The 13749-nt window shown below is 42.1% G+C and overlaps 1 long non-coding RNA gene across 1 annotated transcript; it reads left to right on the top strand.

The window, feature by feature from the left end:
- The first annotated feature begins 649 nt into the window (after positions 1–649).
- LOC135495867 (uncharacterized) lies at positions 650–6052 on the top strand. Its single transcript, XR_010448610.1, has 7 exons — positions 650–740; positions 2942–3059; positions 3537–3655; positions 4255–4529; positions 4847–4967; positions 5256–5359; positions 5839–6052. It is a non-coding gene; the product is annotated as an uncharacterized LOC135495867 (long non-coding RNA).
- Positions 6053–13749: the final 7697 nt, after the last annotated feature.

Genomic DNA, 13749 nt, shown 5'->3' with positions numbered 1-13749 from the left:
TGGGACAAGGCTTAGGCCTGTCATCAAAATCATTTGTCACAACCAACTATTCGTCCCGCTATTCATTGATGAATGACGGTGAAAGACGCTCTCGAAATTATTTCGTAATATCCTGAATTCGGAAAGGTGACAGAGAAAAATTACCAGGGAAAGAATTTTGATTTAGGGTCTAAGTAATACACAGAATTGTTTTTAGTTGCCGCCGAAAAAATGCTCCGCATGTTTGCTCCATCCGCCTGATGATAATGACGTAATCACACGATCGTCTGACCCACATGCGGCGGCATTTATGTTTAGAAACTTCTTACTTATGAAATGGGCGGGTTCGGAGAGAATTAATCAAGAACGAGCGCCATAAATTTGTGAATGGACAAGGCCGCTTAGGCCTGTCATGAAAGAGATTGTCACAACCAACTATTCGTCCCGCTATTCATTGATGAATGACGGTGAAAGACGCTCTCGAAATTATTTCGGAATATCCTGAATTCGGAAAGGTGACAGAAAAATTACCAGGGAAAGAAATTTGATTTAGGGTCTAAGTAATACACATGATTTTTTTTATAATTGCCGCCGAAAAATTGCTCCGCCTGTTCGCCTCCTCCGCCTGATGACAATGACGTAATCGCACGATCGTCTGACCCACGTGTTAATTCTCCGGCGGCGGCATTAATATTTCGAAACTTCTCCATTTAATTCTCTGATTTCACCTCTATTTCGTGCATAAAGACAACTTTTGGATGGTAAGTTCATAGATTAGGTATCTAAGCTCATCCATATTCCGATGTTTTATCGTTTCTTGCGTTATTGGGGCAATGATAAAGGAATTTTGTGCGGTTGGCAAAAATTTTGATGGTGGCCTGCGCGACGATTTTCTTAATAAAAAAACATACGATTCTGTGTTCTATGATACTCACCAAAGTGCCGGAACCAGGTATTCTTGTTCTGTGTGTAATTCTGCATCTGGTGAACTGAATTACGTGGAGATTTTTACCATTTTTGATCGTGAAAATCATGTTGAAACTGACCAGTCCAGTGCGATAACTGAATACAATGTTTCGTTGTCCATTTTGTGTGCACTGTCGAAGCACGTGTTTGCGGTGTGCACTGCCGAAGCACGTGTTTGCTGTGTGCATGAACAACATGCATTGTGTGTGTGGATGTGTGACATTTGATTTTCGCGGGAACGGCTTAGCAGGGGAGAATGGGGAAAAAAACACAGATTCTAGCGGGTGGGGGACTGAAGACGCTACAGAAAGCGTTTTTCTCTCTTCAGGTTTGAGATAAAAAGCTGTGTTTTAACCCAGAGTTTCCAGCATGTCTACAGGTTTTAGGTAGTCCTGGGAAATAGAAAACTTGCAAAAATAAATTGTGGCCATTTTGAAAAGACCCTGTTCGAAGGCAAGGTATGTTTACCTTGGCAAAAAAGTAAAAAATATATAAGCTTATTCAAGTAATTTACTTGAAGTGGTCCATGTCTTCCAATTCTCATGATATTTTAAACCTTTTGGTGATGATTTGATTTAAAACATTAGTTTTATGTCATGGTAAACTTCGCTGAGGGTCTTTTCAAAATGGGCGAAAGTTATTTTCGCATACGGTCTATTCTGCCGGTAACTGAACTGTTCTCCTCTCCCCCTGACTCCCTCGCCCTAAAAGCCTGTGCCTGCCCCAAAAATGTTGACCCAGGAAGGGGGCTGTGCCATAAATTGGAATAAGCAGGCATGCAGGGGCCAAATTGTTTCCCCTCAAGGGTCCGGACACCAAAAATGTTTTTTTCATGCAAACTTTGGCCAATTGTCAAACTGGCAGAGAAAGCGGTAGCCATAATATGGATGTTCTCTGACCTTTTATTGTAAAGCTTTGTGGTCATTGCAAAGGATTTTCTCTAAAATTATGAAGTTAATGACTTCGGATCAGAGAGAACAATAGACAACCTGCGTAAATTAAGTTCGGCCATTTTGAAAAGACTCTTCAGAGGCAACGTATGTTTACCATGGAATAAAAGTACGAATATACAAGCTTATTCAAGCTGTCCATGTCTTCCAATGTTTATGATATTTTGAATGCTTTTGGTGATGATTTGATTTAAAACATGACTTTTATGTCTTGGTAAACTTGCGCTGCCTGTGAAAACTTTTTTTCAAAATGGGCGAAATTTATTTTTGCAAGCTGTCTATTATTCGTGGGACACTTGATCATCCTGCTGGGACATCCCTATATTGTTCCATTGAACAATTCATTCCTTTGGGCCACAATTTTTTCAAAATAAATTCCCCACCATGGGGAGATTTTCCAAACATTTGCAGACAGCTTTTCTATGTCAGAGGGAAAGTGTCCTTGACATCTTCATTAGAACTCTGTTGCATCCACACAAGTGTTGAGAGGCTCAAAGTTGGTTGTGATTTTGTGACATTCGCAATTTTTGCCTGCATGACAGGGATATTAGTGAAAAAGTGGGACGTTCAAGGGGGGTGGGGGTACCTGTCAATGTGGTAACCACAAGGAAGTGTTATGGTTTTTGATACCAACTGTGGACAGGTCAATGTCACGACCACAAAGATACCAGTGTTCAGGATATGGTCTTCCCACGGGTCCGCAAAGACGGACTTTGTTCATGGTAATAAAACATTTCCAAGTGGTACCTTGAAGACATCTGCAGTTGTGTCCAAAGATGACACCAGTTACATAACATGAAGAAATGTGTCCATAGAGTTGAGGGATAGATATGGAGAAGCTTCTGGATGTTGTCCTTTGAATTCAGCGTTCGCTCTGGACTAGGAGGGTTTATTCTCCAGAAAGTATTCCATCTTCCTTAAGGGAGATGCTGAATTTTTAGTGCCCCACCAATTTGGTTTATTGTCCTAGCGACTCTGGCTTCTGGATGTGTTTGGTCAGATACATTTTAATATTCACCTTATAACTTTGAATTGTTTCATTGCAGACTGCGTCATCAGAAATGTTTTCCTGTGTAGCGAAAAGTGCTGAGCTATGGATTCACTTCACCTCAACACAATCCCTAATTTCTAGGAAGGATAAATTCATATTGTGAACTTATAGAGGTAAAAATGTTTCTGTGGGCAGTGAAAACGTACTCCCTACTTCAATGTTCATTCAATAATACGCCAAGGCTGCGAGTTCCAGCCTCGTTCCCATCATCTGTCTGCTGATGCCTAAACAATCTCGCAAAGGATGATATAAATTTGAATTGAATTTTTATTGAAAGGACAGATTCCAAGGTCGTGCCTGCCCAGACCATGAAATCTGTGTTTTGTCCAAAAAGACTGAAAGAAGCTTGTGTCTTTCAGTTGCAAATGCATAATGGGAAGAGACTTGGACACGGTACTTTACCAGCAAGAGTGGATCATATCTGTGGTCATCAAACTAAGATGGTCAGTTGGTATGCAAGATTTTATTTGCATTCTAATAGGACAGGTACACAGCCCTTTGCTGGGCTATTACCCTATGGGACCCACCCCTCTCGCAGAAAATTATATTGTCCTATTCCTTGGTATCAACAAAGTGGTTTACTTCTGCAGGATCAACATTGAAGACGAACAGGCAACAGAGCTAAAGACGGCGACTGGCTAGGATGGTGCTGGCAAGCTACGACAACGTGTACAATTGTTGGGGGAGAAACTGGAGCCAAGCTTATCGGGTATGGTACTGCATAGGTTTTCATTGACAACTCGGTGAACTTTGTGAACCATATTTCATGAATGTCTTCACCCAAGTTTATGGAAAGACAATGCTCCTCATCCATTGTGGAATATAAGGACACAATGCATCTTCTTTTCAATTTTATGGAAAGACCATGCTCCTCATCCATTGGGGAATAGAAGGTCACAATGCATCTTCTTTTCCTTTGGTCTTTTGCCGACTGCAAAAATTACCAGTTTTTCTCCTTTCCCATGTGCTTCTTTGGACCTCTAGTAACCGCTTCATGGGCAGTCCTTGGGATGCTGCTCCCTCGATTCAAAAGACTTTCTTCAATCCAGGTTCTCTTAAGCATAACCATGTACCAGTAAGATGTTTTGGGAGTCGCAACCTTGAGAGAATTTAGGTCTTTACCTGTCCCAATCCTGGTTGGTAAGGCTCTAGTTGATCATAAACCATGCAAGAAGGTCACAAACTACAGGGAATTCATGTCGAATTCATGAACAAAAAACAATGACTGACACTTTATCTCGTTGTGTTCTCATATTATCACGAAATTCAGCCAAGTTTTATATAATGAGAACTGTACTCTTTTAACAGGTTGTGCTGTAGACCATGATCCGGTCCATGTAAAGTTGACCAGAGGGACGCGTAATGACGTTACGGAGCGGGAGCTGCAAGATTGGGGCAAGAAATGGCGTGGTAACCAACAACAGCGCCAAAGGGAGACGTAAGAATGACAGAATGAGGACAGTAGGTACATCTACCACCATTCTGACAGCAGACTTACGCAAGGGTGCGGCTGTCCAGGGAGCACCATTTGCAAACTTGATGCGAATGGCGGAAGAACGAAGCTGGCAATGCTGGCTTGAGAGGTGTGCCGAAGAATCAAGCCTGGGCCTTATTGCGTGGTAGCCAACAGAATTAATCAGATGATAACAAAATGTTACAATGTGTTTACCGTTGGTCAACTTAAACTTTACCTCAGTATTTAAATAAGCCAATGAATGACAAGGACAAAGGGGAAGAAACTAGAGACTGTAGTCTTTACAATATGCCTAGGTAGCTGGGCGTCTATCAGCTATGCTATCTTGATTAGATATTGAGAAGATGTATGCTTAGAATCTTGCATTCAGTAATGGCCTACAAATTACTTGCATGACAGTTCTAAATGTATCAAATTCTTTTTTAGCCTGTTTCAAGATCAGGGGCGTGGCTGTCACTGAGGTTGTCCAAGAGAGACCCGATGCTATATTACTGTTGAAAAAGACAAAGCGGTTTGGTTTGGCATTGACTGACAAACTGTCAAAAAGGTGCGACTTATTTCTTGCCTGTTGTCTGAGAAACAGTAATGCCAGTCATTGGACCTAGGTCAGTGACAATGCAAAGTCTGGACCATATTGGATTTACAGACTGACTGTACAGACTTGGCAACAACAAAATAAGCCAGTCACAGTGAGGATGAGTCTGTGACAGGATGCCTCTGCTATAATGAGAATGAAAGGATGAATGCCAGCAGGATGACTAAGTGACAGAAACTTTCATGTGTAATCGCCTTAAAAATTTATGATCATCCTAATGGTTTTAGCCTTCTGTTTCAGCATGGTTTTAAGATTGGAGGACAGGGATGTCACAGAGGTCTGGAAAAACTATTGCTAACTAGGATGCACTCGCATCTAGAACACCTGCTGTGAAGGAGGGCTGGGTACGCACCAAGAAAGATATTTTTTCTTTCCGGCCATGTTGCAAGTGCAACAAAGAACCGAACTGAAGTTGGTGCCAGTTTAAATATGAACTTGAATTATCAGAGGTTGTTGAAGGGAGCCTCTGCACCCTACAGTAAAAGGACGAAGCAGCTTGGTTTGACCAGGGGAAATATCCACTGACTAGGTGCCAACATAAACATGATGGAGGGCACTGATAATTAGATGCCCAAATTTGCCTCCTTGGCAAGTCGTAGAAAGTTGGTTGTTTCGAGAGAAATACACTGTGCTGTAAAGTATGCACTTTAAAATGATTCCTTTTGCCTGTGATCTGAGCTTGTGCGAGATGGTGAGATGGTGACAGCTGGCTAGGAAGAAGACTCGTCTATGGATGTTTAAAAAATTCAGAGGAATGCAGTGAAAAGCCTGAGGTGATACAAATTCACTCACAGGCATTCTAATAGTTTGAGTTATTTTTCAGCCTGCATGGTTTCAAGGATTAGATGAGATTGAGAGATACAACATACATGGAGAAACATGCGTCCTTCACATAAATGTCTGTAAAGAGGGATTCAGTTGACTTTTGAAGGAGCAAATATTTTGAGTAAGAAAATTGCTCTTCATATTCCGTCAACTAGTCGAAAAGCTGTCAGCATTGAAGTTTCTTGCCTTCATTCAGGCAAGAGAGAATGCAGTCCCATACAGCTTGAAGTAAAATACATGTCTCTAAACCTGGCTAACATAGATTAAATCTTGATTCCTGCCCAAATAATGAACTAAAATCTGCTCAACATCAAATCGCCTCAGACAGTGGACACTGCTGATTATCTGGAGATGGTGTTTAGTATTTCATCACATTAATACACAATCCAAGGCATCTTGTGATGAAAAACAGCAGGAGTTCCTTGTGTGGACTGAAGGTAGGTTGGCCTAAACATTAGGCATAAGAAAGGCATGTATTTCCATAGTGTATAGACTTTTGGCAAAAGAGATACAAAAGGTTGAAAATGAAGTACTACAAGTGATATTTATTTTGAAGCTAACTTTTCATTTTAACCCCCTGGTATCGACGGCATTAACCCTCTCAGCAATATAGTGAAAATTCATAAAAAGGCCGTGGAGTAAACAATAGAATCATAAGAAGTTCCTACCTAATCAAAAGCATCCATAAAGAAACCCTAATGTATGATAATCCAACCTAATATCGATTGAAAAACAAAACCTGGCAGTCTCCTGTACATGAATACATGAATGGGGTCAGGAAGCAGACTCGCCAACTCGCTATAGCCCTGTATTACTCGGTAAAATGTACAGCAACCCACCGAGGAATGAGTTTTATTATGAAGATGACACTCCAAGCATCGCCCTGTGGTGTTACTTTACTTCTCGGCCACTTGGTTATCGTAGGGCGGGAGTTTAAAACACGGGCGGCTACGGGCAGTACAGGAGCTAAAGGGTTAATAGAAATTTTTACATTCTGAATAGTTGTTAGTCAGTACTGTTGGCAAGTTCCTGGCGCATAAGGTTCCAGAGTGAACTGCAATCACAGTGAGATGTCCTTGTGCACTTGACACCCCCTCTTAGTAAACCAGAGGCCTTTCATGCAGCTGTTTCTAAAAACTCTGTCTCTGTAGAAGTCATTAAAATCAAACGAACTATTGTCTTATTTTCAGCACCTCAACGGAAAATCACTGGTAACTGAAGCTGGTAGAGCGCTGTGACATCTCTTGTAAACAAGCTGCGTTATAGACAAGGATCAATCAACCAAGTTCAGATGTCTTGAACACGATAGGGCCCCTTCCATTCTGACTGGAAAAGACATCTGTCATCTATGGTTTCTGCATGATCAAGGGTATCCACAGTTTCTTTGCTGGGATAATGGAAAGCAGTGGAATTCCTGTCCTTGCCAAGGACCTAAATATTTGATGACATCATTCTTTCATATATTGCGATGTCCACCAGTAATTATACACAGACTTAAGTTTTGCTTTGAAGCAATGTCACAGTCTACCATGCCAGGATTTTTTATTGTACTCTTGTTATGCTGTCAGTACAATAGGGCGAGTACAGTGTACATTGAGTCTGCACTTCATACACTGTGTACAATCGCACTTGTTTGTCATTCCTGCCGTATCATGTAGCCTTGCGCAAATAGTTCAATCAAAATTGTTTTTAAAAGGCATGATATTGCTCAAATTTGTAAATTCTTGATTGAAATCTGCCAATTCAAGCAATGAGATAGCGGTACTCTGCCTATCTGTACTATAAAAAAAACGACGGTTATCGCGGCTCTTGGCTCTAAGATTAGGGTGTCCCAATATCCACACCTGGTATTCTTTAGTTACTGTGTAGTGACCTTTTTGTTTTCACTTTTAAAAACCTATGCGATTTGCCGCACTGAAGGTCCCTCCAGAGATTGTTGGACTGGGTCCATTATGTGACAAAAATATCCAACACCTATTTACCAATGAAGTGAGGGGTCAGCCTTTTGGTGTAACTCCATATAACTGTCTGGTGATTTCGCTCTGGGCTTGTGACGTTCTGATCGGTCTGAAATAATCATTAACGCCCATCCCTCAATTTGAGGCCTGTGTCCCGATGGTGGCGTTGAATGGCAAAATCAAAGGGGCATGACGGCGGTTAAACCTATTGCGAATGGGCAGCATCACAACCAGTTCTGAGATCTGGGGGTGGTGTAGGATATCTGGTTACCACGCACACATCTCGTGAATCTGCGGTGGGTTGGTACCCCACGCTACGTAAGGGGAGGTTTCTGGGTAAGACTTGGTCCACGTGAATAGGTAGTACCTGAAAGATGAGAAGTTGCGAATGGACGCCTTAGAAAATGTCCTTCGACCAGCTTGTGCTAACCCGGTCACTGTCTCCAGGTCACCATACCTTGGTCAATGAGCGGGCGAAGAACCCAATGGCTCCGTCAGGAGTACATCGTCAACTTCAGCCCGTAGTCAAACCGGTGCACGCACAAATATCTTAGCTGAGAGTGGGGGACGTACTTGCTTCTCATCGGGGTAATACAGTACCACTGTATACAATGACCCCATTTTAGTTGGATTTTACTGAGGAGTGGACGATAATGAGAATTTCAGGCCAGTCCGATTGTCACCAGTTCAGAGGGCGATTACCTGATAGTTATGTGGCATTTCATCAAACGGTTAACTCTTTCACATCCTTTGTAAATTAGTGTTGCTTGTTACATGTCGCATTCAATGGCTCATTTGAGGATAGTTTCGGTGATTCTACTTGACCATGAGCAGGCCCATTTTGATATATAACTGTGTAGTTTGTGCTCTGTAGTATGTGATTTGAAAAGTTGTAAATCTGGTTATTGGAGTAAAGATTGTACAATGGAATATCCACGGGATACACTAATCTGAGAGCCAAGAGCCAAGACTCCGTTAAAGAGCCAATTAAGTGCCACCAGATGAGCCACAAGCCAAAGAAAAGGAATAGGCTTGAATGAATATAATTATTATCTTTGGGAATCCTAAGCCTACAGGTACCCTACTTGATAAAAAATGGATTTATTTTGTAACCGTTTATGACGTCGTAAGACATCGCCGGCTGGATAGCGGTATTGTTAACAGTCTACCATGCCAAGATTTTTTATCATACTGTTGTTACGCCGTCTATACAATACGGCGGGTACAGTGTACATTGAGTCTGCACTTCACATCCTGCTTACTCACACGTGTTTGTCATTCCTGCCGTATCATGTAGCCTTGTGCAAATAGTGCAATCAAAATTGTTTTAAAAAGGCATATTGCTCAAATTTGTGAATTCTTAATTGAAATTTGCCAATTCAAGCAATGAGATAGCGTACTAGTGTACTGTTGTTATGCCGTCTATACAATACGGCGGGTACAGTGTACATTGAGTCTGCACTTCACACCCTGCTTACTCACACGTGTTTGTCATTCCTGCCGTATCATGTAGCCTTGTGCAAATAGTGCAATCAAAATTGTTTTAAAAAGGCATATTGCTCAAATTTGTGAATTCTTAATTGAAATTTGCCAATTCAAGCAATGAGATAGCGTACTAGTGTACTGTTGTTATGCCGTCTATACAATACGGCGGGTACAGTGTACATTGAGTCTGCACTTCACACCCTGCTTACTCACTCGTGTTTGTCATTCCTGCCGTATCTTGTAGCCTTGTGCAAATAGTGCAATCAAAATTGTTTTAAAAAGGCATATTGCTCAAATTTGTGAATTCTTAATTGAAATTTGCCAATTCAAGCAATGAGATAGTGTACTAGTGTACCGGTACTCTGCATATCTGTACTGTAAAAAAACGGTGCTCGCGGCTCTTGGCTCTCAGATTGGGGTGTCCCAATGACCACACCTGGTATTCTATAAGTTATGTAGCTTAGCTCAGTGGAGTGACCTTTTTGTTTTCACTTTTAAAAACCTATGCGTTTTGCCGCACTGAAGGTCCCTCCAGAGATTGTTGGACTGGGTCCATTGAATGTGACAAAAATATCCAACACCTATTTACAAATGAAGTGAGGGGTCAGCCTTTTGGTGTAACTCCATATAACTGTCTGGTGATTTCGCTCTGGGCTTGTGACATTCTGATCGGTCTGAAATAATCATTAACGCCCATCCCTCAATTTGAGGCCTGTGCCCCGATGGTGGAGTTGAATGGCGAAATCAAAGGGGCATGACGGCGGTTAAACCTATTGCGAATGGGCAGCATCACAACCAGTTCTGAGATCTGGGGGTGGTGTAGGATATCTGGCTACCACGCACACATCTCGTGAATCTGCGGTGGGTTGGTACCCCACGCTACGTAAGGGGAGGTTTCTGGGTAAGACTTGGTCCACGTGAATAGGTAGTACCTGAAAGATGAGAAGTTGCGAATGGACGCCTTAGAAAATGTCCTTCGACCAGCTAGTGCTAACCCGGTCACTGTCTCCAGGTCACCATACCTTGGTCAATGAGCGGGCGAAGAACCCAATGGCTCCGTCAGGAGTACATCGTCAACTTCAGCCCGTAGTCAAACCGGTGCACGCACAAATATCTTAGCTGAGAGTGGGGGACGTACTTGCTTCTCATCGGGGTAATACAGTACCACTGTATACAATGACCCCATTTTAGTTGGATTTTACTGAGGAGTGGACGATAATGGGAATTTCAGGCCAGTCCGATTGTCACCAGTTCAGAGGGCGATTACCTGATAGTTATGTGGCATTTCATTAAACGGTTAACTCTTTCACATCCTTTGTAAATCAGTGTTGCTTGTAACATGTCACATTCAATGGCTCATTTGAGGATAGTTTCTGTGATTCTACTTTACCATGAGCAGGCCCATTAAAACCTAAACTGTGTAGTTTGTGCTCTGTAGTATGTGATCTAAAAAGTTGTAAATCTGGTTATTAGAGTAAAGATTGTACAATGGAATATCCGCGGGATTCCCTAATCTGAGAGCCAAGAGCCAAGACGCTGTTAAAGAGCCAATTAAGTGCTGCCAGGAAAGCCACGAGCCAAAGAAAAAGTTTAGGCTAATGAAACTTTGGGAATCCTAAGCCTACAGGTACCCTACTTGATAAAAAATAAATTTATTATGTAATCATTTATGACATTGTAAAAAATCGCCGCCTTGATAGCTATTATGTGCAGACTTAAGTTTTGCTTTGAAGCAATATCACTGCTACACTTGTGATGCAGTGGCAGTGTTAAGGTCTTGCCTGCCTCGATGACATATCTGCATACCAGTAGTTACGTGCAGACTTGGCTCTTTCTTTGGAGCAGTACAGTTGTAAATTAGTGTTGTTCGTTTTATCTCGCATCTAATGGGCAGAAAGAACAGGTGGAGTCCTGATGCTCCCTGATGTTGGTCTTTGACTGGAGATCATAATCACTCTGGTCAGTTCCGTGATTCCTTTTTGCCACGAGCAGGCCCATTTTGGCCTACAATCTGTCATTGTAGTAAATTTTAATTATAACGAATAAAATTGTAAACTATGCAAGTGTCATTTTGTTTGCTTTAGTTTTTATGACATTGTATTGTTAGATTAGGGCTACAGATGAAACTCAAGTAAATAAGCAGAAGAAATGTTTTGTTAGGACTAGTCTCTGCTTTTAGGAATCTAATGAGGAGATATCCTTTTATACTTGAAAATTATGCGTAGGTGTCTTTAAATTACACCTAGGGTGGCATGCTGGGGACAACGTCACAACCATTTCACCTAGTGTGGCATGATTGGGACAATGTCACAACCATTTCACCTAGGGTGACATGATGGGACAATGTTATTGAATCTGATTCCGATTTGTTTTGGAGTGTGACGTGAAGATTTATACAGAGTATTAAATAGTGTGACAATGTCACAACCGGTGATTATTGCCTAGCTGTCTGACAATGTCCAAGGTGAAATTTAATCATGACCCCCCCGCGAATGCACATACTAAATAAGTAGCCTTCTCTGTTCATCATGCTGCCAACAGGTTAATAGGGACACTGTCACAACCTGTAGTTAGCCCATGCTCAAGCTGGTGTTGAGTAGGTTGTGACATCGTCCCTTGGAGGGAAGTGAAGCCCTCAGCCCCTCTAGAACTAGTAATCCATTTGCTTGGAGTGCTTTATTCTAATTATTGGCTTCAGATGCCCAATTTAAACTCCAAACGCAATGGACAGGCCTTGTCTTATCGGCTGGTACATAGAGGAAGGACAATCAGGATGACGAAAGGGACTGTATTGGAGTCCCTAACCTTGTTTGGCTCTGGAGTGGCAAATACAGCAATGGATTTGGGAAAAAAATAAAGGAGTACAGTAGAACCGCTCTATCAAGGACACTCTTGGGACTGACAAGTGCTGTCCTAGAGGTGTCCTGATTAGAGAGGTCAAATTTAATGGAAACCACAACTTTGGGACTAAAATTAGTGTTCTTAATAGAGAGGTGTTTGTTGAGATAGGTTCCACTGTCAAAAAGTCATACTGCAATTACTTTGAGGTAGGCCTAGATTCCAGCCCATCATCATCACAACCATCATCAAAAGTTTTAAAATCTTTGTCCAAGACATGAAGAAAGTGACTTAGGTGACACTGATGCTATCTAGCGGTAGGAAGTAGAACTGAGAGTTTTGGACGAAGATTTCAGTTCTATTTTCTGCCGCGAAACAGCGCCACTGTCGCCTGAGCCAATTTCAAGCTGTGGGTCCTGTATTGATCGGTGATGGCCCCCTTCTTATTCTAATAGTATCGGCCATGCTGCAAACCAGCTAATAGGTAACATGTCACACCTGTGACTAGCCTATCCTCCCACTGGTGTTTAGCAGGTTGTAACATTGTCTTTGGGGGGAAGTCCCCAGTCCCCTCCACTGAAGCAGAACAGAGTAGAAACATATTATATGCGCTGTCTGGCTACGGTGTTGCAAATACAGCAAGATTTTGGGGAACACTGATAAAGGGGCAGACTAACAAGTCGACCAACTACCGAAATCCAGCACCAGCTTATACTGACAGTTAATTTCTTTGTGGTTGGCCCAGGTTCTAGTCCATCATCACAACTGCCTTCAAAAGTGAAATATTTGTCCAAAATGGGAAGAAAATTGAAGATCTATGTAGGTTATTTACAAGCTGAGTAAATACAAATATAGCTTTATGGCTCGTTAAATCCATGCAAAGGCCTCAAAAGAGTCTGAAGGCAAGCTCATTTTCATAGGAAATTGACCTAGGCGTCAGTGGTGCTGCCTAGCGGTAGATTATAGAACTGAAAGTTTTGGCTGAAGATTTCAGTTTCATTTTTTGCCACGAGACAGCACCACCGTCGCCTGGGCGAATAGAAGGCCATATTGACACCTGATTTATGCCCTTAACTCCAGGTAACCTATGATGTCCAGTCCAAACCATAGCATAACATGGTCAAACACAACCACAAACTTCTGCTCTCAACTTGTACACCTTGGTCACAACCAAATAAGTAATCTTGGCCGTCTGAACTGAGTGCCAATGCAAATGTGGTCATGTCAAACCTTGGCCATCTTTTGGTCCAATCCTCATGAGAACATTTCTCGTATTGTCTCAAGTACAGAGCAACTAGATCTCAGCCAACACTCAAAGGACCTCTCCCCTGTAGTCTCAGGTACAGAGTAACTTGGTCAGCTGTATGGTCTCAACATTGCAACTTGGTTACATCCACCAGTCCCCCCCCCCCCACAGCCTCGGCATGAGAACAATGTGGTCACCCACTGTGTAACTCTGTCACATCCAAACCTCAAACAAAACCTCTCCTACCCTCTAGTCTCAGGTACCAATATTTTTTAGCAACTTTGCGATAACCCAACCCCAAAGTAAAGTTACCGAAGTTGTCAGGCAAGAAACTTTATTAGTGCAATTTAGTCACATCCTGTATGAGTCTGCACTTTGATAC

Source organism: Lineus longissimus, chromosome 1 (genome assembly GCF_910592395.1).
Source record: "Lineus longissimus chromosome 1, tnLinLong1.2, whole genome shotgun sequence".
Taxonomy (NCBI): domain Eukaryota; kingdom Metazoa; phylum Nemertea; class Pilidiophora; order Heteronemertea; family Lineidae; genus Lineus; species Lineus longissimus.
Note: the sequence above shows the minus strand (reverse complement) of the source record. Positions and strands in the feature narration are given on the sequence as shown.